The sequence below is a fragment of the Castor canadensis genome, chromosome 6 (genome assembly GCF_047511655.1).
Source record: "Castor canadensis chromosome 6, mCasCan1.hap1v2, whole genome shotgun sequence".
Lineage (NCBI taxonomy): Eukaryota > Metazoa > Chordata > Mammalia > Rodentia > Castoridae > Castor > Castor canadensis.
Genome location: NC_133391.1, coordinates 60,706,358 through 60,731,930, shown reverse-complemented (window position 1 = coordinate 60,731,930; position 25,573 = coordinate 60,706,358). Strand labels below are relative to the sequence as shown.

At 39.9% G+C, this 25,573-nt stretch overlaps 1 pseudogene; it reads left to right on the top strand.

Moving 5' to 3' along the window:
• The first annotated feature begins 5,424 nt into the window (after window positions 1-5,424).
• LOC109680652 (small ribosomal subunit protein mS35 pseudogene) lies at window positions 5,425-6,265 on the top strand (annotated as a pseudogene).
• The last annotated feature ends 19,308 nt before the right edge of the window (window positions 6,266-25,573 follow it).

The following is a 25,573-nucleotide window of genomic DNA, read 5'->3' as shown; positions in this document are numbered from 1 at the left end:
ACCATTGAGTGTCAAGCAAACTAGAAACATCAAATGGGTTTGCTTCGGTCCGCCAACAAGAGAACTGATGGCGGAAGGTGCTCTTTTGGTTTTCCTGTTGGTCTGCACTTGCCAGGCCCATCTCCATGCTGTGCAATGGCTTCCTGCAGAGCGGCCTGGCAGGTAAGGTCCAGCAAGGTCCTTGCGCTGAAATTACCCCATGAATTGCAAGCTATTTCTCTTGGATTGTGAGGGGCTCCTTCTTGTGCCCCCCTGATGTTCCCGTAGCAGCTCTCCTCTGTCTGGATTAGAGAGACTGGTGCATGCGCCTGCCATTCTTGCCCCCTGGGGCAGGCTAAGCTCCTTGGCTCCTCTGCTGTTTCTGCTGTCACAGCTCCAGGAAGGCTCCACAGCTACAGCTTTCTTTGCAGTATTGTGTTAGCGTCTATGAAGCCTAAGTCTCAAATGTTAGATTGGCAGTTCACATGGGAGCTATGGCTTTGGTGGTGACACCAATATGAGCCAACACTCCAGAAGGAGAAGTGAAATACAAATAGGTAATGGAATAAGTGACAGATTTACTCCATGGGGGACTTGCAATCTTTACTATTTTTACGACTATTTCTTTGACAACTTGGAAGCCAGTCCTGCCTTTGAGATGGTGAGAATTGATCTGATGAACTAACTCACATCAATGATTAAGTCTTGGTTTAGGTCCTGTGAGGGGTTAAAAATGTAAAGTCCTTTCTAAGGCTGTATTCTTTGAAACACTAATTCTGAGACATGCTGTATAAAAAAAATCCATATTTAAAAAACATTTGATTTCTTTCCTAGGAAATTCTGAAGTGAAGAAATTTAATCTCCTGTTTACCAAGGTTCTTGGATTGTACACTCTCTTTTTCATGTAAAACCTATAAATATCTCAGGGATGATATTTTGGGATATGCTGGCCCTGTAAGCTTACTACAGGGTAGGTTGTCTATTTCTCTTGTCCTGCCCAGAGAAATAGCCACAAAAGGTTTTAAGAAATCCTCAGTTAAATGAATGTCCTTGTTTAGAGCAGTGGCCTCCAATGTCCAGTCTGCAGACAGGAGTCTCCTGTATTTCTGGAGAATGAGACCACCAGTGCAGATTCACTGGGCTCCAGTGTGGGAGCTTTGATGTTGGGCTTGGGCCTGAAATCTGCAGTAAAAATTTTCTAGGTGAGTATGCATCATAACTTGCTTAGGAATAGGTTGCTATATGAGAAAATAAACAAGGCTACATCTGAGCATCCGGGTTTCCTTAAGTAAGCTGCTCATCCATGGGTGCAAATTAAATTCTAGCTTTGAAAGCTTGTTCATTAGAATCCATCAGCAATGTGAATGGGCCTGCTGGTGTCCATAGCATTGGGTCAATAAAGTTGCCTTCACATATAATAGTATAGAAATATAGAAAAATAATAGTACCTTTTGCTTTTCAAATTCAGCAAAGCCCCCTGAGTTTGAAGCACAGGAGCTAGGCTGAAAGAAAATGGAGAATTACAAAGAGCAGGCTTACTTTGAGAAAGAGGCTTAAACATTTCTACAACTGAGAGCTTTTTGTACTGGTCTTTAAGATTGTTGCGTGATACTACTGGTCATTTCAATCCTCCCCAGGCTAGAAGAAGGTGACTTTGAAACCTGGCAGGATGGGCTGAACATCTGATATGATCATGAACTTAAACCTTGGGTGATAAGATGAAGCAGATAATTTTTTTCTATATCAGCATTGTACATACCATAAACAGCAATGAAAATATCTGTAAGATTGTGAAATTTATAGTCTCCGATGACAGAAGAAGTTTCTTATGTAGAAATATGTACTGAAGGAGGGGTGTGGAGTGGCTGAAGTGGTATAGCGCCTGCCTAGCAATTGTGAGGCCCTGCGTTCAAACTCCAGTACTGCCAAAAAAAAAAAAAAAGAAATACATACTGAAAGTCTCCATGTTTCAAACCACAAACCTCTGAGGTCAGTGCAGATTTAGTCCTCTTCTTTCAGAATTCAGCTTATAAATAGCTTCCATCCCAGGGCTACTTTTCACATAGCCAGTCATCAGAGTTACTGGATGTATAGCTTAGCCACTGAAACAATTTGAAGGAGGATTTTTTTTTTTTTTTTTGCAGTTCTGGGGTTTGAACTCAGGACCTCCTCTTTGTCTCCTCTTCTTCCTTTCTGCACTAGTATATGAAGCCAGGGTAGCCAGGCTACTCTTGGCAGCGTTTTTTTTGTTTAATAAAGTAAGTGAACTTTATGATTAGGTTATATTATGGAATCAAGCCCTTAAATCTGTTTTCTCTGATGGTTAAATAATTTGGCACTTCCACACAATTGAATGTGCTTAGTAACTCAAAGTAATTATACTATATTATGTATTATGTTATATTAGTTTATATGGAAAGATAGTCATTACACAAAAGGTAAAGAAAAAAGATGCTTAAGGTACATTAAGCGAAAAAGCAGGATGTTGAACAGTGTGATTCCATATGTTTAGATTATATATATTTCATGTATAACTCTAAGAAGGCAGTAGCAGCCAGAACTTATTAACCTGGGACCATGTGCCAGGTGCTGTTCTAAGCACTGTACTTGCATTAACCTATTTAATTCTCATAAGCACTCATTAAGGTTCTCCTACTAGTCCCTCCCACCTGAGAAGGCAAAGCACTGAGACTTTTTAAATTTTTTAAATTTATTTTTATTTTTTTAAGAAGTTTTTGTTGTTGTTGCAGTACTGCGGTTTGAACTTAGGATGTTATGCTGGCTAGGCAGGTGCTCTGTTGCTTAAATCATGTCTCCAGGCCACAGGCACTTTATGAAGTCACTGATTCAAAAGCACAAAGCTAGCAACTGGCAGAACTTGAATTTGAATGAGCCTGCATTCTTAATCACTGCACTATGGGAAAGGTACCAAAATATAATGTTATTTGAGGGTGACATAGTATGAGTTGTTTTAATTTTTTGTAATTTTATGGTTGATCACAATTTCTTCTTCAAACAGCATATATTACTTTCAAACTAGAAAAACAAAATTTTGGATGAAAATGAAAAACTCACCCACTTAAGAACGCAGTAATGAATGCAACAGAGCCTCAGGTGACATCATGCTACTTAACTGGTCTAGCAGCCTAAGCTGAACTCCAGGATTACATGTTATCACAACGTTGCAGATAAAGACACAAAACTTCAACGCAGTGACTTATATGGAAAGATAGTCATTACACAAAAGATGAGTCAAAGGCTGGGAATTGGCAATGACATCCATTATCGCTTCTGATCTTAGACCCTCTAAATCAGTGTATCTAATAACTTATAGGTCCTATAACCGAGTTTATCCAACTGTAAAAGTTGAATAGTACTAAATGGATAATACATATTTTTTGTGTTTATTTATTTATTGCTTTCTGTGATGTTTTGAGACATGGTCTCATTATGTAGTCCAGACCGGCCTTGAACTCATGATCCTTCTGTCTTAGCTTCCCAAGTACTGGGATTACAGGCATGCTCCACCATGCCCTGTTTATATTTTCTATTTGTTGTGTTAAAAAGTCCTAGGGCACAAGTCTGGTAGATGAACACGACCATGTTCTACTCACCTTTGGCACACCCCAAAACACTGCCTTCCATCTTGCCTGCTGGTAGGTTGCCAGGATCTGTCTGATGCCTGTCAGTGGATGAAGAGAGAAAGATCCCGAAGGTACTCTGTGCTCAAACCCTGAAGTCACACACCAAGTCTCATAGACATTCTATAAAATATCCAAAAAAATCCACAGCATCATTCTTCACAGCTGCTGAATATTGTAGAAAACAAGTCTTATCACGTGGGTGATTTGGTTGTTTTATACATTGTCATTTTCAAATCAGAGAAATCCCTCTTTCTGTATATTCTAATTTAGTCTGTTTTGTGTTGAAATCTCAGGGAAGTATAATTTATTTCATTCTTTTAGCTCATTCAACAATTTAGCCCTTTAATTAATATAAGATTGCCAGCTGCAGAACTGGGAAGGTACCTGGGTCCTTGTGATGCTGCAATTGAAGCAGTATTTGGTGAACAAATACTATGTGTATTTCAAGCAGAATGGTGCTAGAAGTGCTGGGAAGGAAAAGAATATAAAAATCTGTCACTATTCTATAATTCATACTAACTTCTTGTGCTCTACAGATCAAGGGAATGATGCAACATAGAAATGAATTAAGAATTGCAATTTAGAGACCTAGTACTTCCAATCAATAGAGGGAATCAGTAGGGTGATGAGCGGCAGTTTGTACATTCAGTGTTAGATAGTTTGACTTGCAGGATCATGTTGTTTGCTGTGCCTGTGCTTGGAAAGAGAACCTCTCTCTCTCTCTCTAACTGGGTCTCCTTATGTAGCCCAAGCTGAGTTTGAGCTTGAGATTCTCTTGCCTCAGCCTTCTGAGTGCTGGGATCATGGGTGAATGCCATTACATCTGGTGAGATGATTTTTCTAATTGTCACCCAATGTATACACTGCAAAGTGTTAAACTATACAGAATGGTAGAAAGAAAAAAAACATTCAAAAATCTCACTGCCCGGAGATAACTAATGTTCTTGTTTTAGCATAATTTCTAGACTTTGGTTATGCACACGTGTTCTGAAGTTTGGTTTCTAAGTAATCTGCCTTGGAATTTCCTGTTAATTAATAATTATCACTATATTAATAGTAGTATTTTGTGATGTTGGCGAGTGAAACCAGGGCCCTGTACAAGCTTGGCAAGCCCTCTACCACTGAGGTAATAGATTTATTTCCACATTACTGGGCTGGAGGCATGACTTAAGTGGTAGAACACTTAAGGCCTGAGTTCAAACTCAGTTCAAACCCTAGTACTGCCAAAAAATTTCCACATTATCATTTTCAACGGTTTCTCATTTCATTGTCAGGGGTGTCATAAATTAGTCGATTAGCTGTCTTTTTGGAGATTTAGGTTATTTCATATTTTGGGGGATTTCATATACAATGCCACTATATCATCCGTCCATACACACATGTACATATATACTTTTATGTTTGTCATCAGATTGAGCTAATGTGTATATGTGTAGCTTTTGCTCATTAATTTGGTGATTTCTCTAGATTAATTCCTGGACTCTGAATTGTTGCACCAAAGATTAGGTATGTGTATACCTTTACACAGCTTTTCATGTGACCCACAAAAGGGTGACTCACCAATACCAAGCATTACTTACTTTTAAGTAGTTGGGACCCTTTACTCCTCTTTTAGAATCGTTTTTGTGAGCATGGTGGCCGCTACAGTCATGCTATGGCAAGAGCCTGCATGCCTTCACCGTGAGCCTGGCCACCCAGCCGAGACCCAGCCTGTGTACAACAGGAAGAACATCCAGAAGAAAGAGAATGGGTCATCTTTGAGATGCAGAACGACCTATGTACTCCCAGGAAACAGGTGCTGCCTCCTAGGACTGAGAAAATCTGTTGACCAGGACTGGCTTAGTGTTTACCCTGTGGCAGTGCCATTTAAACCCTTGGTGGTATCTCTACCTGTTGGGATGGGTTATCCAGTAAAAAAAGGGTGTGCCCATGGCAAAGGAGGGAAAACTAGAACTTTGAAACATCCCCAATTTTCTGCGTTTGACTCCTGTAGCAATTAAAAAACACTGCATTGCTCTTAAAGATTTCTGCACTGAGTGGCCAGCTGTTCTTAGCAGTGACAAGGAATGTGAGAAGCATTTTCCAATTGAAATCCACACAGCTGATTATGTTTCATCAGGACCATCAGTCAAAACCCCAAAGCTTGAGAAACTCTGAGGGTTAAACTTTCCAGTTTGAATTTAGATGGTTGTGCAAAGAAGAAATTTATTAAACTGCAAGACCACAGATGTACTTATCATCAAAACAGGAGTATCAACTGTTGTAGATACATTATGCAATGTATCTACTAACAGTTCTAGACCATGAGTCTTGAAAAACTGAAGAATGGGAAAAAATAAGACTGAAACAGACATGGAAGAGTATGTGTGGAAAAATAGCTCCACAGAAAAAGGTATCCTGCAAACACTTCTTCAAATTAAAGCTACTGAGAAAAATACGCAAGTCAATAAAAAAGAGCTCCTTGATACTAAAGAAGTTGAAGATTACCAAAGTGTGTTGTTATTCTTAAAAATGAAGGGGAAAATGAAATTAACCTTTTTCAATTCAAAGAATCAGTGAAGAGACTATTAAATTTGACATGAACTATGAAGTAGAAAAATCTGCTTTGACTTATTCATTTTATGATATATGTAACCAGTATCTAATTTCACAGAGGGTGGGCCCAGCCATGCTAGAAGAACAAACTGTTTGATTCAGGGTGGGGGCTTTGGATCACATGGTATCAGTCCACCTGGCAGTGGGATCCAGTACCCAGGCAAATCAGTGAGTCAGTCATTCCTGTGTGATGGAGCCTCAGTAAAAAAACTTTAGACTTCGAGGCTCAGGCAAATTTCTCTGGTTAGTAATATTCTGTGCAGTTGTCACATAGTGATACCGAGAAGTAGTGTCCTGACACCAGAGAGGACCCCAGAGGCTAAGCATTTGAAACCTTCCTGGACTTTAATTTATGTGTTCTTCCCTTGGATGACTTTAATCTGTACCTTTTCTTTGTAATAAGCTATAACTATGGAAATAATTAAAATAAAATAGTTTTTGTTGGTTAAAGTAAGGTTGAATATTTTTACAAGTGGGCATTTTTATTCTTTCTTCTGTGACTTGCCTGCTCTTGACCTTTACCCTTGCTTCAATTGAAATATTTATCTTTTTCTTGTAGATTTTAAAGTATTCTCTATGTACTCTTTACATTACTTATTTACTCATATTTCAGTTCATTTTATAGCTTTATTAGTGTGTTCTTTTTTGTTTTTTCTTTATTTTTAAATCTCTAATTTTTAAAGAATTTAAGCAGAGAAAATTTTCTCAAGGAACCCCTGTTTTATTCAAGTCACAGAAAACAAATCTAATGTAAGACTATTATTGAAATATGGGAGTACTTATGTAGGTTGAGCAATAAATATATTCAGCATTTTATAATTGAAAACAGATGATATTTTCTAAGCTTTTAGCCATAAAGCTTGAATTAGAATGTTTCCCCAGGATAGTGGGGGACATGTAACAGTGTAAGACCAGAATTGTCACAACAAATCCCTCCTGTACAATGAGTATATCATAATAAAAATGGAGAAATAGAATGTCCCCCCAATATGATATGTATTATTTAAGACACACAGTTTTATATTTTTCTAATTTGTTTATACTTTAGTATATTGATATATCTCTCGTATCTGTTTTTGCCTTTGTCCTTTCACTCCTCCTCTTCCTTTTTTTTTTTTTTTGTGGTACTGTGGATTGAACCCAGGCTTTCATGCATACGAGGCAAGTGCTATACTGAGCTACACCCATCTCTGTGTATTTGTATCTGTACATTTCAGGCCCTGTGAAGGGTTGCATTTATATGGAAGCACATCAACAGACATTTAACGACGTGGCCATTTAATATATTTTCATATACACAAATACACCTATAGATATTTTAGCTCAGTATTGGCAGAGAGCATTAACTGAGCTCACAGAATGCATGTGGGAAGTTGTCACGGTTACTAATAACTGATCCTCATTTGTACTTTTTCATGTCATGAATCTGACCTTTTTCTTTGGTGACTCAAAGATAGCAGGAAGGATAATTCAGCTGTAGACCAACAGCCTTTGGTGAATGCTCGCCAAATACCATTTTACACGCACCAACTGGCAAAGCAAGCAGTGACCTGTTGCACAGCCCAGATCCATGTGCTCAGTCAAATTTCCTCTGAAGAAGTCAAGGAGTAAGCTGCAATTCCAGCTGGCTAAATGTTACCTCTGGCTTTTCATGAAAAGGTAAAGCCCTGGGGCCCCATTCTACCTCCTCGCCTCTGTATGTGCAAAGGTTGAGTTAGGTAGAAATAATTAAGGACAGATTGGGAACACTTGAAAAAATTCAACTAGGACCAACTCAGATACACTAAGAGTTGTTGAAGTTCTTTTGTGACCTTGTCTTATAAACACAGCCTGTTTTAGTAACCTCAATTGCTTTGCAAAGTTGACTGGTTGATGGCATCTCCCTGTGAGGTGACTTCCTCAGTATTCAATCAAACAGGAGACCAAGAGATAGGAGTAACAGCGTGTTTACTCTGAGTTATTTCTTCAGGGCATGTTATATAGACTCTTTAAAAGAAAAAGGGTTTTCACTCTCGCATTTCTGATCCAGTTGGGGGCCATTCTTTTATTGCCACATGGACTCTCAGAGACTCTAAGCTCGTTCTAATGGCTGGTGGAAAGGCATAATATGTTTTAATAATTTGGCATTTGTTTATTATTATTGTCACTGAATCTGCACATGTGAAATTTATTTTTAGGTAATGAATGCTGCTGTACATGAGTGGGCCTCTCAGATCCAATGGGATACACCAAGACCACCGTGTCAATTAAGAGTTGAGCAATGGTTTCAATACTTTATTTATCTTTTCTTTTTAGCAAATGCTATAGATTTTTAGAGCAAATTCTTTCAGCATTTTAAGATAATCGTTTTGAGGATATATGCAAGACACCAGCAACTAGTAAAATATAAAAAATACAAATAAAATATAGTTTTTTTTGGTACAGGTATCCAAGAGATGAGGATAGCCTAGTCTTTTTACTTTACTGTAAATTGATGTTTTAACAGTTTAAAAATAAAGTGTGGTTTGTCAAACAACAGAATCTGAATTTAAGGGTATCAACAACTCCTATGGTAGATGTGACAGTAGAAGCTATTTGGTTCTAAAAGGCCTAGGGGTTCGGGAGCCCTATCCACCTGGTCCTTATGCTCAAATTGAACCATGAAGTTTTGTATTTATAGAAATTACACATACTGTTTCTAGCATCTTACCTAGCTAGCAAATAATAAAATTGAAGAAACACTATTATCTTCAGTCAATGACCCAGACTGCCCTGGTACTGGCTCCCCCCAGGGTTCTTCCCATTTTATAGATGAAGAAGCTGAGCTTAGAGACATTTAGGAACTTTCTCAATTCATATAGTGGGTGACATAGGACTGAGCTTCAACTGAGGCTCATTGACCCCTGAGCTGACCCTCTGTAATTTTCAGCATTGTTCTCCAACTTTGGCATTGCTACATCAGGTAGATATGAAATTATTTCAGGTGGAAAACAAGCACATCTTTTAAAACAATGTGTGTGTGTGTGTTTTACTAGTCTCTCCATCTATTTTTTCTGTGTTTTCAGATCCTTATTCACAAAGCAAAGTACAAATGAAGTAGAATATTTGCAATTTCCCTGAAGCACCTCAACGTTTTCTCTATTATTTTTTAATAGCAGATTTATTGAGAAATAATTCACATATCAAGTTAACCCCTTTACCTCTCACAAAGTTGTACATCTATCACAATGGCGACTTCCACAGCATGGCCTCAATAAGAAATCACATATGCACAAAGCAGTCACTTATCATGCTTTTCTCCCTTCTCTGACAGCTGCTAATGTACTTCCTGTCTCTATGAATTTACCTATTCTGAACATTTCTCATAAGTGGAATCATACAATATGTGGCTTTTTGTGTCTGCTTTCTTTCACTTAGTGTACTGTTGTTAAGGTTCATCCATTCTGTGTCATGTGTCAGTATTTAACTCCATTTTATGATCAAATGATATTCCGTGGTATAGATGTACCCTATTTTGCTTATCCATTTAGCAGTTGATGGGCACTGGAGTTGTTTACACTTTTTAAAAATTATTGTTGCACTGGGGGTGCATCGTGACATTTACAAAAGTTCTTGTAATAGGTCATAGTTGAATTCACCCCCTCCATCATTGTCCTTTATCATCCCTCCCTGGAATAGTTTCAGCAGGTCTCATTTTTCCATTTTTATACGAGTACATACTATTTCCACCACATTCACCTCCTCCACCCTTTCCTTATGTCCTCCCCTCCCACTGGTATTAACCCCCGCAGACAGAATCCGTTTTGTTTTCCTCTTCTCTGTTTTCTAAAAAAAAAAAAAAAAAAGGATTTTTTTCATTTGTTTGTTTGTAGCTATTCAGGCCAAGTGCTGGTGGCTCATGCTTGTAATCCTAGCTACTCAGGAGGCAGAGATCAGGAGGATCACAGTATGAAGACAGCCTGGGGAAATGTTTTGGGAGACCCTATCTCGACAAAACCCATCACAAAAAAAGGGCTGGTGGAGTGGCTCAAGATAAAGTCCCTAAGTTCAAACCCCAGTGCTGCAAAAACAACAAAACAAAAAAACCCCAAAAACCCAGTACCATATTTCATTGTGACAATTCCATGTATATACATATTATAACTTGAATTAGTTCATCCCCTCTATTTTTCTCCTTTCTACCTTAATCCCCTTCTTATGGCAGTTTCAACAGGTTTAAAAATTCTATATTCATTCTTGTATAGAAAGTACATCAACCATATTCATCTTCTTAACTTATTTCTTTTACCCTCCCTCTTCCATTAGTGACCTCCCCTTAGCGTGACTTGTTTTTCATAATACTTCTGTATTTGTATTAGGGCTATATTCCACATATGAGAGAAGACATGCTGCTTTTGGTCTTCTGAACCTGGCTAACTTCATTTAAGATGATGTTCTCCAGTTCCATCCATTTACTTGCAGTTGACAAAATTTCATTCTTCTTTATGGCTGAATAAAATTCTAATGTGTATAAATACCACATTTTCTTAATCCATTCACCAGTAGTGGGGCATCTTGGCTGTTTCCATAGCTTGGCTATTGTGAAGAGTGCTGCAATAAACACGGGTGTGCAGGTGCCTTTGTTGTAACCTGACTCACATTACTTTGGATATTTCCCTAGGAGTGGAATTGATGGATCATATAGCAGTTCTATTTTTAGTTTTTTGAGGAGCCTCCATATTGTTTTCCATAGTGGTTGTGCTAATTTGCATTCCTACCAGCAGTGCAAGAGGGTTGCTTTCCCCCCATATCCTCACCAACATTTGTTGTTGTTTGTGTTCTTGATGATAGCTGTTCTAAAAGGAGTGAGGTGGGATCTTAATGTGGTTTTGATTTGCATTTCCTTTATGGCCAGGGATGGTGAGCATTTCTCCATGTGTGTTTTGGCCATTTGGATTTCTTCCTTTGAAAAGAGCTCTGGTCAGTTAATTTGCCCATTTCTTCACTGGGTCATTGATTCTTTGGGAGTTTAGTTTTCTGAGCTCCCTGTATATTCTATTTTATTAATCCCTTGTCAGATATATAGCTGGCCAAATTTTTCTCCCATTCTGGGACTGCCTCTTGAGTCTGGTGACTGTTTCTTTTGTTGTGCAGAGGCTTTTTAGCTTCTTGTAGTGGTATTTGTAATCTTTGAAATGGTATTTGTATAGGATGAAAGATGGATCTAGTTTCAGTTTTCTACATACATGTAGATATCCAGTTTTCCTAGCACCATTTGTTGAAGATGCTGTCTTTTCTCCAATGTGTGTCTTGGGCTTCTTCATCTAAAATGAGATGGCTGTAGCTGGGTGGATGTATATTGGGCTCTTCCCTTGTGTCCCCTGGGTCTTCATGTCTGCTTTTGTGCCAGCACCATGCTGTTTTTATTGCTGTGGCTCTGAAGTGTAGTTTGAGCTGGGTATTGTGATACCTCCAACGTTGCTCTTTTTGCTATTATGAGTTATGCTGCTGAGAACGTCCGTGTGCAATATCTGATCGAGTCCCTATTTCAAATCTTTTGGGTAATAAAACTAGCGGTGAGATCACTGGGTCCTTTGATAATTCTGACTTGGTGAAGAGCTGGCATGCTATCTTACATTCCCATTAGCAGTGTGTGAAGGTTTCAGTGTCTCCACGTCCTTACCAACATGGAGACATTTCCATTTTTTCTCTTTTTTATTAGCATATATTAACTGCACGAAGAGGTTTCAATGTGATATGTCCATACATGCACTCAATGTACTTTGATCAAATTCACTTCCTTTTCTTATTTTTCCCTCCCATTTTCTCTCTATATATCCATATATATTTGGCAGTGATGGGGTTTGAACTCAGGGCTTCTGCTTGCTACGCAGGTGCTCTACCCCTTGAGCCACCCCTCCAGCCCTTTTACTCTGGTCATTTTGGATGTAGGGTATCACATTTTATCCAGGCTGACTTGTATCTCAACCCTTCTATTTTATTTGTCTGCCACAGCTGGGATGACACGTGTGTGCCATTATGCCCAGCTCTTTTTCTGTTGCTAACTTTTGCTGGCCTGGAGCCATGACCCTCCCAATCGCAGCCTCCCAAGAGCTAGGATTACAGGTGTGAGCCCCTGGTGCCCAGTTTATTCTTTTTTCTTTTTGATTATAGCCACTCTCATGAGTATGAAATGGTATACACATTTATCTAATGTATATTTGAAAATATAATTATCTATTGGGTCATGAGTGTTTTTCCTTTATAATAGTGACAAGATTTCCTAAATATGATTTTATGTAAGGAGAAAAAAGTGGATTATTGAAAGGAAATCAGTAGACAGACAATGCATGCCTGAGATGTGGCTGTGGAAAGATTTGGGCAGGTTACTTCATTTCTTTGAGCCACAGTTTCTTCATCTGCAGTAAAAGTGGACATGGCACCTTTGTGACAATTAAGTGGGTCTGTAGGAAAAGCAGTGGCTGTTGAAGGCCCTTAGAATAGCTAAGAGATGGAAGGGAGTGTGAGCGACCCAAGGGTGAGAAGCTCTTACCCAGCCTCAGCCCTGGTCTTCATTAGCAGGGTGAATGTTTTTTGTACAGGAAAAGCCATCCATGTTTAAAACTGATGACTGGCTGAGACGCATGTGATGGCAAGTTTGCCTGTTCACCACAGGCTCGTGTGACAAGAGGGGTGATGGAAGTGGAGAATTGTTCTGGGTGGAGATGGTCTGGTGACACAGGCATAGACAAATCACTGGCGGTGTCTGTCACAGAAAAACCAAGCTCATCCAGTCACAGCACCACTGAAGATGCGCACTGAAGATGCGGGAGCGTGCGGGACACAGGGATAACCTCTCTCTCTTCCTCTCAGGTTCTTGGCGTCTTTGTCTTTTCTTTTAAGTAACTTTTAAACTAATGAGTGAGATTGGACTTCAAATTTCCTTCCTCTTGGCCATGACAGAGGCACCATGACCAAAAATGGTGCTATTTCATGGAGTGAGTCACGTGGGATTTGCCTGACATCTTGTTCCCATGAAAGATGGTGGTTTCAGGCGACAGGAGCCACCTGACCTTGGGGAAGTGAAATGTTACGAGCGCCTCCCTTTTCTTATCAATTCACTCTCTTACACTTGGGTGTTAGACTTTAGACATCATAAATTAAAAGACCAAATAAAAGTGATTGTTTTATATTACATCAAGCTGATAGAACCTGAGTGAAGCAAAGGAGTTAATAAAGAAAAATATTTCACTGACATAAAAACAATTTTCATTTACAGAACTGTGAGCAATGTAATGTGCTGTGCTCACTAGTGCCACTGTTTTCTGCCTCCTTACAGTTAATAACTTATTCCAGGTATTAAACTGTCACATTCCTTTTACTTGGGTCTTCAATGGTGAATTTACAGCAGGGGACCCAGAACTGACCCAGCAATTTGAAAACATAACACAGATGTGAATCCAATTATTCTCCTTCTAAATGCTGACAGTTATGCCCTCCATGGAGTGGTGACATCTGAAACAGTCATATTTAATATCGCACTCATCAAAGACAACCCAGGAACAACAGCAAGGGATTATTTCCCGCCTACTTTCAGAGTAGAGTTCATGAATGAAAGGAAAAAGTGTGTTTGGTAGCCTGGCCTAGGTCACTTAGATGCTGACATAAAACATATTTTTAAAAGTTGGGTAAAGAATCCAAAAATCCAGAATCTGTGCTCCCTCCTGGTGTGTGGGTCTCTCCCCCCGCTCCCGCCTGCATGTGCCCTGAAGAAAGAACTGCTTGTACAAGCTCATGGAGAGGAGTCTATCGGTGGCTCGCTGCTTGGTCTATGGGCTCTTGCCAAATGTCCCCATCATGTCTGTTGTTATTCTTTGTAAAATCAGCAACTGCGGCTGCTTGAAGTGTGTGCTGTACAAAAATGTAACTGATCACACAGTGGCCTTGGGAACAGAGGGGAGGGGGCAGAGGAGAGTCTTGAGAAAAAAAAATTTGACTGAAAATCTAGCAGTGGCGTTAGAAATAAAATTCACTTTTAATGTCTATAAGATGAAGTGCCCCTCTTCAATGGAAAGGGAGGTGCATTCCAAAGTCAGCTGAAAGTGATAAATAGATTGTGTTTCAACCACTGAGACTTTTTCTTGTCCTCAAAGTTGAAGGAAGCAGAAGGTCAAGAGGCTAAGACAGAAAGATTAGGACCCATCCAAAATCCACTCACTTCCTTTTGTAAAGATTAAAGTCAAAGTCAAGGTTCTGGAAGCAAGTTGATCATGAGACCTACTTTCTTGGATTTTATCAAAACCGGGTTCTAGGTGAAGAAAAACTAATTTTTTTAAGGATGTGTGTGTGACTTGGAGTGGTTTATATGACACAGGGTCTCATGTTTTTGCCTGGGACCAGCTTTTGACCACAGTCCTTCTATCTATGCCTCCCACATAGTTGGGATGACAGATGCATTCCACCATGCCTGACTTATTGATTGTGATGGGGTCTTGCTAACTTTTTGCCCGGGCTGGCCTCAAACCATGAGCCTCCTGCCCTCTGTCTCTCGAGAGGCTGAGATTACCACTATGTCTGGTCCCATGATGTGTATTTTCTGAAAATGACCTTGGAACTCCTGTAGCTTGCTTGGACAACACCTGTCTGAGACCAGGGCATCCCCTTTTCCTTGTTTGAGGGGCTTCATCTAGGCCCCATTTCTCATGGTGCTTGTGGTCTCTCTAATTCTGGTGGAAGTATGGCAAATTTCCACAGACCCCAAGACCCCAAAGTGAAAGGCAGCTGACCTTCCCTGACTACTCTGTAAGTGGCTGGTCTCCACAATCTTGACCTTCTGGCACTCGGCAGTCTCTGTATGTCCCACTGACAAGCACTTTTTCTTAGACCTGCTTATGGAAAAGGAGAAAGGAGGAGGACAGTGACTTCACTAGTTCGCAGGTGTAGCCATAGACTCTCACACCAGTTGGATAGTGGAGATGGACAGCCATGCTTTCTCTTCTGCTGATCCTGCATATGTATGCAGGCATTTCCTTACTTCTTAAGGCCCATGTCTTAACCCACTCCAGGGGATATTGTGGAATTCATTTTCAACCCTGGCACAGGACAGGTGGCCATCTACAGGGAAGCCTCTGCCATGGCAGGTGGCACCCAGGCAAGGACCTGCCCTGCATGACTGATGGCATTTTTCATTTCTGTGTCCTCTCAGATCTCACTTCCACCCTCCCCGGAGGAACCACCATCCTGCAGCAGGTGTGTGTGATGTTTTGTACTTCTGGTACATACGAATTCGCTTATTTATCACTCTTAGAATTGTTTGTGATTTGAAAACTTTTCATTAGGGTACATCTTGCTCTTTTTACTCAACATTACATATTTAAGATCTAACCATGTTGTTTTTATATTTCACTCAATCTGGGAGTCTCAGTGTTTTAATGAGTAAATTTAATCTGTTTACATTTATTGAGATTATTCATTTTTAAATTGTTACTGTTGGTATTTTCAAATTCCCGCTCCTTGTTTCTTTTGCTTCACTTCTATCATTATGACAGTCTAAATTTTCTGTTTTTTCTTTAACTCTACTCTTTTAGAAGTAATCTGAAAAATTTTTAATGTCTTTTCTTTATAGTCAATATTTATTTATATTATCAGCATGTTACTAAGTTACTTGCTCATTAGTGTGTCTTATAAACCATCCCTTTCTTCTAGGTTTGGTTCTTTTTTTTCACATCAAAGTGTAACTTTTACTAGATGGATTTTTATGTAGGTCTGTGTGTCAGTCAATGTTTTTCTGTATCTATATCTCTCTGTGTCATCTACATCTATTTGTCTATCTAGAGAGAATTTATTTATAGGAATTGGATTATATGATTGTAGAACTATCAGTTCCAAAATCTGCAGAGTAGGAAAGGCCACCAGCTGGTAGAATTCCTTCTCTTTTGGGAATGTTGTTTGTTTTTGATAAAGTACTTCAACTGGTTGTGCATGGCCCACCCATATTATGGATCATAGTCTGCTTTACTCAAAGTCTTTAGTCTTTTTTTTTTTTTTTTTGGTCTGTACTGGGGTTTGAGCTCAGGGCCTTGTACTTGTTAGGCAAGCACTCTATCACTTGAGACACACCTCTAGGCCTTTTAGCTTTGGTTTTTTTTCAGATAGAGTGTCATATTTTTACCTAGAGCCAGCCTTGGACTGTGATCTTCCTACTTATGCCTTCTGTGTAGCAGAGACCACAGACACCTGTCACCACACCTGACTTGGTAGACATGAGGGTCTCAGTAACTTTTTGCCTGGGCTGGCCTCGAACCACAATACTCCCGATTTCCACCTCCTGTGTAGATGGGATTACAGGTGTGAATCATGTGCTTGGCCCTCAAAGTTTTCTGACTTAAACATTGATCTTATCTAAAAAATACAGAAACATCTAAAATAATATCTGACCAAATATGGGTACTTTGAATCTATAAGCAGTATCTTTCAATGTTTGATAAAAAATGATTTATTTTACTTTTATTTATTTTTTTGAAGTGAAGGAAAACAGAAAGTTTATTATAGGAAAAAAAAGTACAGCTGGCTACCTCATAGGTAGAGGTATTCACTTTTATTCCTAAATAAATAATGAGAATTCTTCTCTCAATCCGACTGACATTCTAAGAAAGCTGTCTTCTTTTTTCACTTCAGATTCTTCTCTTGTCTTTGATTTTCTATAATTTATTTTTAAGTATAGAGATGTGCTTTGTTTTTATACCTTTCTTGTAACGTTTCCTGATCTTTGTTTTTATACATTTCTTGTAACTTTTCCTGTTCTTTCAGTCTGAGAGCATGTCTTTCTTCAAACTAGAATACTGCCAGCCTCATCTATTCAAATTTTGCTCCTGTCTTCTCCATATTTTCTCCTTCAGGGGTCCTCTTGAAGTTTCTCTCCACCCTCTATGTCTGTTATCTTCTCTTTCATGTTCTCCATTCATCTCTCTCTGTGACACATTGCAGTGGTGTTCCCTCAAACTCATCTGTTAATTATTCTCTCTCTTCAGCTCTCTTTCTATTGTTTACTGAGTTTTAACTTCAGAAGCCATTTTCTTTTTTATTTCTAGATAATCTTTTTTTTTTCCAAATCTGCTTTTATTTAATTTGCTGAGCTGTCTTATTCTTGCTTTATAGTTTCTATTCTTTTATTTATCTTTTTGGGTACATTTAGCATACTTTGAAGCATCTTTTAGAACAAACTATCATTCAGAGTAGAGGACCTGTTAATCCCTTTGTTAACTCTCTCTGCTGAATCTCCCTCTTACATGATTTATACTCATTTATAATCATAATTAGGAGATCATTTTCCTTTGCATTTGCCTCTGCCAGAGCCTTATGTGTCTCACTGAAAACAAACTGGGCTTCATGTTAACTTAGGTGTGTGAATGAGTACCGTGCATCATCTGTACATGAGAATGTCACACGCATATGCAGTACAGCTTAGGATTCTGATTTCTCAAGTGGATCTTTATTTCTCACCTTACTCTTAGGATATGGCAAGTTTCCTTGCTGTTCCTCTAGGCAGTGATTAGGAATTTTCTGGTTCTTGTGTGTGTAGGTAACTACCTTTAGTATCAGCTACTCTGGAGGCTGATATTGGAGGATCACTTGACCCTGTGAGTTCAACATAGTGACAGCCTGTCTCAACAACAGCAAAAACAAGAAGAGATTTTTCTGTTTCTTGTTTCTTAGACACAGAAGCTACGCTTTGTCCTTGGCTTTAAGCAGGCATCTCACTTCCTGCTTTTCCTTGCTCAGACCTGAACCATGGGTTCTCTGCCAGGTCTGGGCTCTGAAGTGCTGGACCTCATCGATGAGGGCTGTGATTGGTTCAGATACTTCTACAAACCACCTGCGTCTACTGCTGCTTCCTTGACCCTGACTTCTCTGTATCTGTTACTTGAAGTATTTTTTCTTTGTTTTAAAATTGGTTAATTAAAAAGTTTTGCTCTATTTTCTATATCCTACTTTGCCAAATTGGTTATAAGTCCACAATGTACATTTAAAGTAGATTATTTTAACACCATTTGAGCCAGTTAGAGCTGGCAGTTAGTTGCTACCTGACCTCCTGCAAATAGTGGGAAACAGATTCTAGGAGTGTCTGGGCTCAAAGGAGGATCAGGAAAACCTCGGCCTGCTCTTGGTCACTTCCTTTACTTCGCCTACCTTCCCTTTATTTATCTGGGAATTCAGATGATAGTGTTTTTCTTTTCCTGTTCTTTTTAAGTTTCCTGATTTTTTACTTCTGAGGGAATATTTCCCCTAAATATTTTCTGCTAGAAACATTTATTAATGACCATGAAGAACTGCCATCTGTAACATTAGCCAGGATCCATCTAACTTGCGATTTGGTGAAGCACATGCAGAGTCTCTAGAAGATAAATAAAACTTTAAGATGGATGGGCAGAAACTTCTCCTGCTTCCTTGACACTGCACAAAATCCATGCTTAAAATTCCACTCATCTCTTTTGAGTTTAAAGGCATGTGCACACCCAGGGCCGTATTTTACTTATACTCCCCAAAAACACTTGGTCCATATTTCATATGCACACCACATTGTCCACTGAGTGTAGACGAAAAAATGTCTTACTTAAGTTTGGATCATTTTCCCCTCTCGGTGGCTATGCTCCTTATCTAGACAGCTGCTTGTGGTAGTGAATGCTTGGTGCTGACTTATGCTCCTTCTGTGGAATTCCAACTCCACAGGATTCCGTCCAAACAGGAAGACCTTGCTTTGGTGGAGGAAACAGAATGGAATAGAACAGAACAGAAGAATAGAATAGAATAGAGTAGAATAGAAAAGAAATATACTCTTTGTCATTTTTGGCTGCGTAGCATCCATTTTCCATTTCCTAATTACACTGTTTTTTTTTGTTTTTTTTTTTTTTTGGTGGTGATCTCTGTCTATTCTTCCCAGTGTAGTCTGTGTGGGACATAATTGACTCAACCAGGTCATCTCCTGGGCCACAGTGACTAGTTTCAGATGTGTAAATAACCCAGTGAGAGGCAGTGAGGTGGCCAAAATGTTTGCAGGAGTTCATGTTGGAACTGTCCACTGTGCAGGACCAGCAGTTTGTCCCAAAAGGAAGAGTATTTATCATCTGTGAAGTCACTTTTTTTTTTTTTTGCAGTACTGGGGCTTGAACTCAGGGCTTACACCTTAAGTCACTCCACCAGCTCCCCCCCCAACTTTTTTTTTAAGATAGGGTCTCACAAACCATTTGCCTGGGCTGGCTTCCAACTGTGATCCTCCTGATCTTTACCTCCTGAGTAGCTAGGATTACAGGTGTGAGCCACTAGCACCCAGCTTAGGTCACCTTTCTATAGCACCACTGTCTGGGGCTCACCTGTTCCATCAACTGGCATGGAGCCACACATCATACTGCGTTGGATCAGGGGACTTACCTTAAAGAAAAGGAGGTGAGGTAGAAGACCATGACCATGACCATGGGATCCACTGGACCTATCCCATTCTATAGCTGATAGCCTGGTTGTGTTAGGAATTGTCTACAATGGGTGGTTTGTTTGCCATCTTGCAGACACATTGGATTGCTTTCTTTTGTGTTTGGGATGCTGGTTTGGGAGCTCATTACTTGGTTTTGTTCAGTGGGTATCCCCTGTTTTTAATTTGGCAACTAGGAAGCTTTCCTTTACAGAATCCTCTCTTTGCCTCTGCCAGTAGCTTGGGGCAGCTCTCAACCTTAGACCCTTTCCAGCCACCCTTAATGGTTGCAGCTTGGTGTGGAAACCCTGGTTCCCCTCCCTACCTCACTGCTAACCCAGGATCATTTTTCTAAGACTGGTTTTCTAGAAAGCACCACTACTACCATGGATAACTACTGTAAGCATGCTCATCCCTCCTCACTGTCTACTATTTGGGCTCTAGTCCTGGGCCTAGTCCAGGACTAGACTTTTTCAAAGGAGAGGGGTCTTGGTCTTAAACCAAGGATGATTGTTGTGCCGTTGAAGGGTTCTCAAGTCTCCCAGTCAGTTCTCAAATCAGAAGCAGAGCCCTGACACCCTGCTAACAAACTTCTCTCCTGTCTCATTGCCCAAACCAGCTTCTGTGACTAGCACCTAATATGTACAAAACTGGTCCCCGCTGTTTCTTACTGATATCAAAATGGCTTCATATTCACAATTACATAAGTATTGCTGGAATTTAAAAAAGTCCCCATAATCACGGAAGCATTCCTCCTGATGTATTTCTTCCCGATTAATAACACTGACTGAGCTATGACTCAGTTTGCTTCCAAAAAGCATCCATGTCATCTGGCAGCTGGTTAGCTTTTTAAGAAGTAGTAAGTTAATGACACATGTAACAAAAGCACAATCAGCGTTGCAGTTTGGGTCAGTGGTCGCAACTGTTTATCTTTAAGCTGTGTTGTCCTCCTTCAAACATTAGTCTCTGTGAAATTGCACACCATTGACAGGAAGCCTACTTTTTGATGTTATCTTTCTGAGGACTTTTACCACCTTTTATTAACACGGCAAGAAACCATTATATGGTTAAGACTGCCAAATAGCAGGACTTGTGAAAAGCAGTTGCGCGAAATGAAGGAGAAATGTGGAAGTGTCATTACTCAATGTTAATTCATTCAACATTCATTGAGTCCCCACCTTATACCAGAATAGCACTCAAGGTTACAAAAATAGTCCCTATGTTCTTGGAGCTTGCAATTTATTGTGTGTATTTAGAGGAAGCAGATAAAACATTGTCAAATAATCAAACAAATAAAAAAACCCTCTCACCATGTCAACTGAAATGAAGGAGAGAGACCAGGTGCGTTAAGTGTGTATTTCCTTGAACTTGATCTAGGCAGGGAGACTGGAAAAGGCCTCTCTGAGGAGGTGGCAGCTGAATGGCCACTGAAGGATGAATAGGAGTTTACCAAGTGAGGCCAAAATGTAAGCAAATCTTGGGAACATGGTTCAAGTAAGAAAGCTAAAGAGCACAGAAGAGTCAGAACTGCGAGAAAGATGGGGCCATGAGATGAGGCTGGAGAGCGGTCAAGACCAGGTCACGTGGAGTTTTGAATATGAGCAGGTGCTCACACCTTTAGTGGAAGAGCATGGAGAAGAGACTGAGGCAGAAATGGATGCAGGTGGAAGAGCCAGGAGACTCTTGCAGTAGTGAAGGTGTGTGGCTTATGTAACTAAGACGAGGGTGTCCTGTAACTGAATCAAGATGGAAAAAAAAGTCATGCTTCCCAAATCAGGGTTTTAGGAATATAACTGATCAGATGTTTCAAAGTGTGCAACTCATGTGAACACATGAATTTTGCCAAAACCTTAGGAGAAGCCCTGCTGGCTCTGCTCTGCCTGACCCCATAGGTCAAGTTTCCTTCACAGCCAGCTGGGTAGGTCATCTCCACTGACTACATCCTAACAACACGTCTACAACCACCCCCGAACTCTTTCACTGGCCTTTTAGAACTTGCAGGTACACTCATTTTCTATTTATCTTCACATTTGTCAGGAGAAAATTCTTACTGCCCCAGTCACTTATCCATGTTCTTAGGGATCATAGACCTTTCATCTTCAACAGTTGTGTGAAGTAAGTGTGATGAGGGTGAGCTCCTGTTTCTGTGACTTGAAGACACTGTTGGTTGCTTTAAAAAGTACTGTTTATTCACCAATGAAGCTGCTTTCTAGTCACTCAGGGCTTTGATTTTGCATGCATTGAAAGGCCTTTTCACTTATTTCTGTTCTCAGGTGTCTGTAGATCCTTTCACACTCCCAGTGTAATGCTGAGACACACTGAAGACCCCTCCATCTTTGTCATATTTCCTATTTGGCTAGATCTGATTGTATATTTTCATCCTCTGAGTCCCATGTCACTGTCTCACTGGTTTTCCTCACTGTATGGAGTTTCTGTGATCTATTCTCAGGGATTTGTTAACTTCCTGGTGTACATCACTGGCTATGTGACAGTCCTTCCATATTACGTGAAGAATAAAATGTAGCACATGTGCCATCTGCCCTCTGACCATCATTTCTAAGGCCTGTATTCTCAAGAGAACATAGAGTTACGGGCATTTCTCCAATGCCAATTACTCACTAGAGTTGCATCAAATGTACACCTCACCTCTCTGTTTCTGTGTGTGTGTGTGTGTGTGTGTGTGTGTGTGCGGTACTGGACTTAAAGCCAGAGCCTTGTGCTTACCTGGCAAGTACTCTATCATTTGAGCCACGCCTCCAGCCCTTTTTGTTCTCTGTATTTTTTATAGAGGGTCTTGAGCTTTTGCCAAAACTTGCCTCAAATGACTTCCTCCCAATCTCTGTCTCCCACCCAGCTGGGGTTACAAACGTGTGCCACCACTCTCACCTCATTTCGTGAGATGGAATCTTGTTAACTTTTTGCCTGGGCTGGTTTTGAACCACCATCCTCTGCCCCCTGAGTAGCTGGGATTATAGGTATGAAACCCAACACCTGGCCTTATAACTTTTTGACTCAATGTCGAATCCTGGTATAATCTCTTTGAGGATATTTTGAAGTTAACATGAGAAGTCTGAGCAGTGTAGGTAAGTCATTTGAAGTGCTGATAGGATGAGCAGCAATGACCATGCTTGTGTACCCACAGGTGATGACAGCTATGCCAGGGTTGCCACCTGGTCAACAGCAATTTTAATACCTCATTTAAAAAAAATTAATATCCTTACGTTTTTGCAGCAGTTTTGGGTTCACATAAAGTAGAAGAGCAAGTACAGAGTACTTATTTCTCCCCAGTCCCACATAGTAAAAACTCCCCTGCTAAGGTGAAACAGCCTGCATAAGGGTGATGTATTTGTCACAATTAATTCACACTGATGCATCATTACCACCCGGAATCGTTGTTTACATTAGGGTTTGTGGGTTTGGCCAAATGCATAGCATATCCATGTTATCATACAGTCTAGTTTCACTGCCCAGAAAATCTGTGCTCTGCCTCTTCATCCTTCCTCTCTCTAACCTCTGGAAACCATGAGTCTGTTTACTACCTCCCCAGTTTTGCTTTTTTCAGAATAGCACAGAGTTGGGATCACACAGTGTACTGTCTTTTCAGATGGTTTCCTTTCATTCTTTGAACAGCATACATTTAAGTCCCCTCCATGACTTTTCATGACTGATGGCTCACTGCTCTCAGCACTGAATAATATTTCACTGTCCAGGTGGATCACAGCTCACTTATCCACTCACGTACTGAAGCATGTCTCGGCTGCTTCCAAGTTTTGGCAACAATGAGTTGGTGTGTGTAGGTTTTCTATGGATTTAAATTTTCAACAGCTATGGCTAAAACCAAGGAATGTGGTTGCTGGGGTATATGTGTAGTTTTTAAGACACTGCCGGAATGTCTTGCAAATGAGTTTGGGTCATTTTGCATTTTCACTGGCAGCAATGGCAGCTCTTGTTGCTGTTTTCACTCCTGTATTTGGTAGTGCCAGTATTTTGGGGTTTGACCATATTAACAACAAATTTCTCATTGTTTTAATTTGAAATTCCCTAATGACATATGATGGCAAAAGTCTTTCCATATGCATATTCGCCAGCTTTATATACTTCTTGGTGAGATGTCTACTCAGATCTTTGCCCACTTTTCTTTTTTCCTTTCTTCTTTCCCTTTTGCTGTGCTGAGAATTGAAACCAAGGTCTTAAACCTGCTGGGAAAGCACACTCTGCCACTGGCTACTTCCTCAGCCTTGTCCTCACGTTACAATCAGTTTGTTCATTCACTTATCGTTGAGTTTCAAGAATTCCTTATATATTTTGGGTAATAGTCTTCTATCAGGTATCTTTTGAAAGTATCTTCTCCAGATCTGTCTCGTCTTCTCATTTTTTGAAAAGCCGACTGATTATAAGATGTAATTTTAAATATGAGATGTCACACTTTCATAGGAATGTAGAAATGTGCATTTTAGAATTAGTGAATATGATAGTTTATGCAAAAGTCATAATGAATCAAGAGGAAGGTGTAGGCTTGGGTTTATCATGGAAACTAGAAGACACAAGGTTGAATATAACAGCAATTCAACCCTCCAAGTCATTAATGGAATGATGGCTCACACATACATATAATAGGAATAAGTATAATAAATAAATAGAAACATAATAAAAATGATAACAGGAAAAATATAACATAAAATATAAATATAATATATTGTATATAATATATATAAAATATGATAAATATAATATATATAAACATAAACTATAATATAAAGCCATTAGGCTCAGATGAAACAAAACAAAACAGCTCTAAAAATATCAGTACAGCAAAACTAACTTATCACTCATTTGTGTGAAAAGAGTATTGTTCAATTGGCTATGTAACTGGGCATGGTGGTACATACCTGTAATCCCAGAACTCTGGAGGCTGAGGCAGGAGAATTGCAAGAGAGTTTGAGGCCAGCCTGGTCTAGCAAGGCCCTGTTTCAACACAAATCAAAACCAAAACCAAACAAAACAGCTATAAGTCAACAGTGTGAATTGATTGCCAAGACTGGGGAAAAAACACAAACCAGAGGAATTGCACCTTAGGTGGTTATAAAAAGTCGCACAAGCACAAAACACCCATCAAGTTGGAGCTGTCCTGAAAGTCTACAGTTACAAAGAAAGCACAGCCGTGTACTCAGGGTGAGGCTGAACAAACAAACAGCCACTCACATATGGCTGCACTCTCAGTTATACTTGGTCCTCACCAGAAGTGCTGAATGCCGGTTCATGTTTCTCATTTCACACTTACCTGGGCATGTGGTCACAGAGTGAGCAATGTCCCTTTCTATTGATTTTTGCTAGAAGGTGTGTTAGAACGAGCATATGCTAAAAGCAGCTTATTGTGCCTCTGTATTCCCACATTCATTAATATTACACTGGCATGGAGCAAGAAGGCCTTCCCTCTTCCATGCTGGTCACTCTGTCAGCAACATCCTCCCCAACCCTGTGTGACACAATTACCCAGTGCTGTGACAAGTGTACACAGGGCAGTGTTGTCCCAAGGAATTGTCCTGGTGGTATAACACCTTGATCTATCATGAAGAAGGATGCTTATCTTAGAAAAGGTAGCTCGCAAGGTGCATTCAAAGTTTGAAAGTCTGTCCGCTGGAAGATGGGTTGGAAGTCAGTGCAACACTCCATGTGTGGTCCTCCAGCATGGAGCTCAGTGGGAGGTTGTCACGCCTTCAATCAGTGATAGCACAGTTCTTTTCACATGGTGTTGCTTTTCCATTTTTACCAGAACATATTCGTTGGATGGGGGAATTCACTGTGACAATTCTGAATAGCCTTACATTGTACATTGGGTAGATTATCCCCACCATCTCCCCACCCAACTCCCTCCCCACCCCACTGAAAGCAATTGTGAGAGGTTTTATTGTTCTATTTTTACATGTATGTG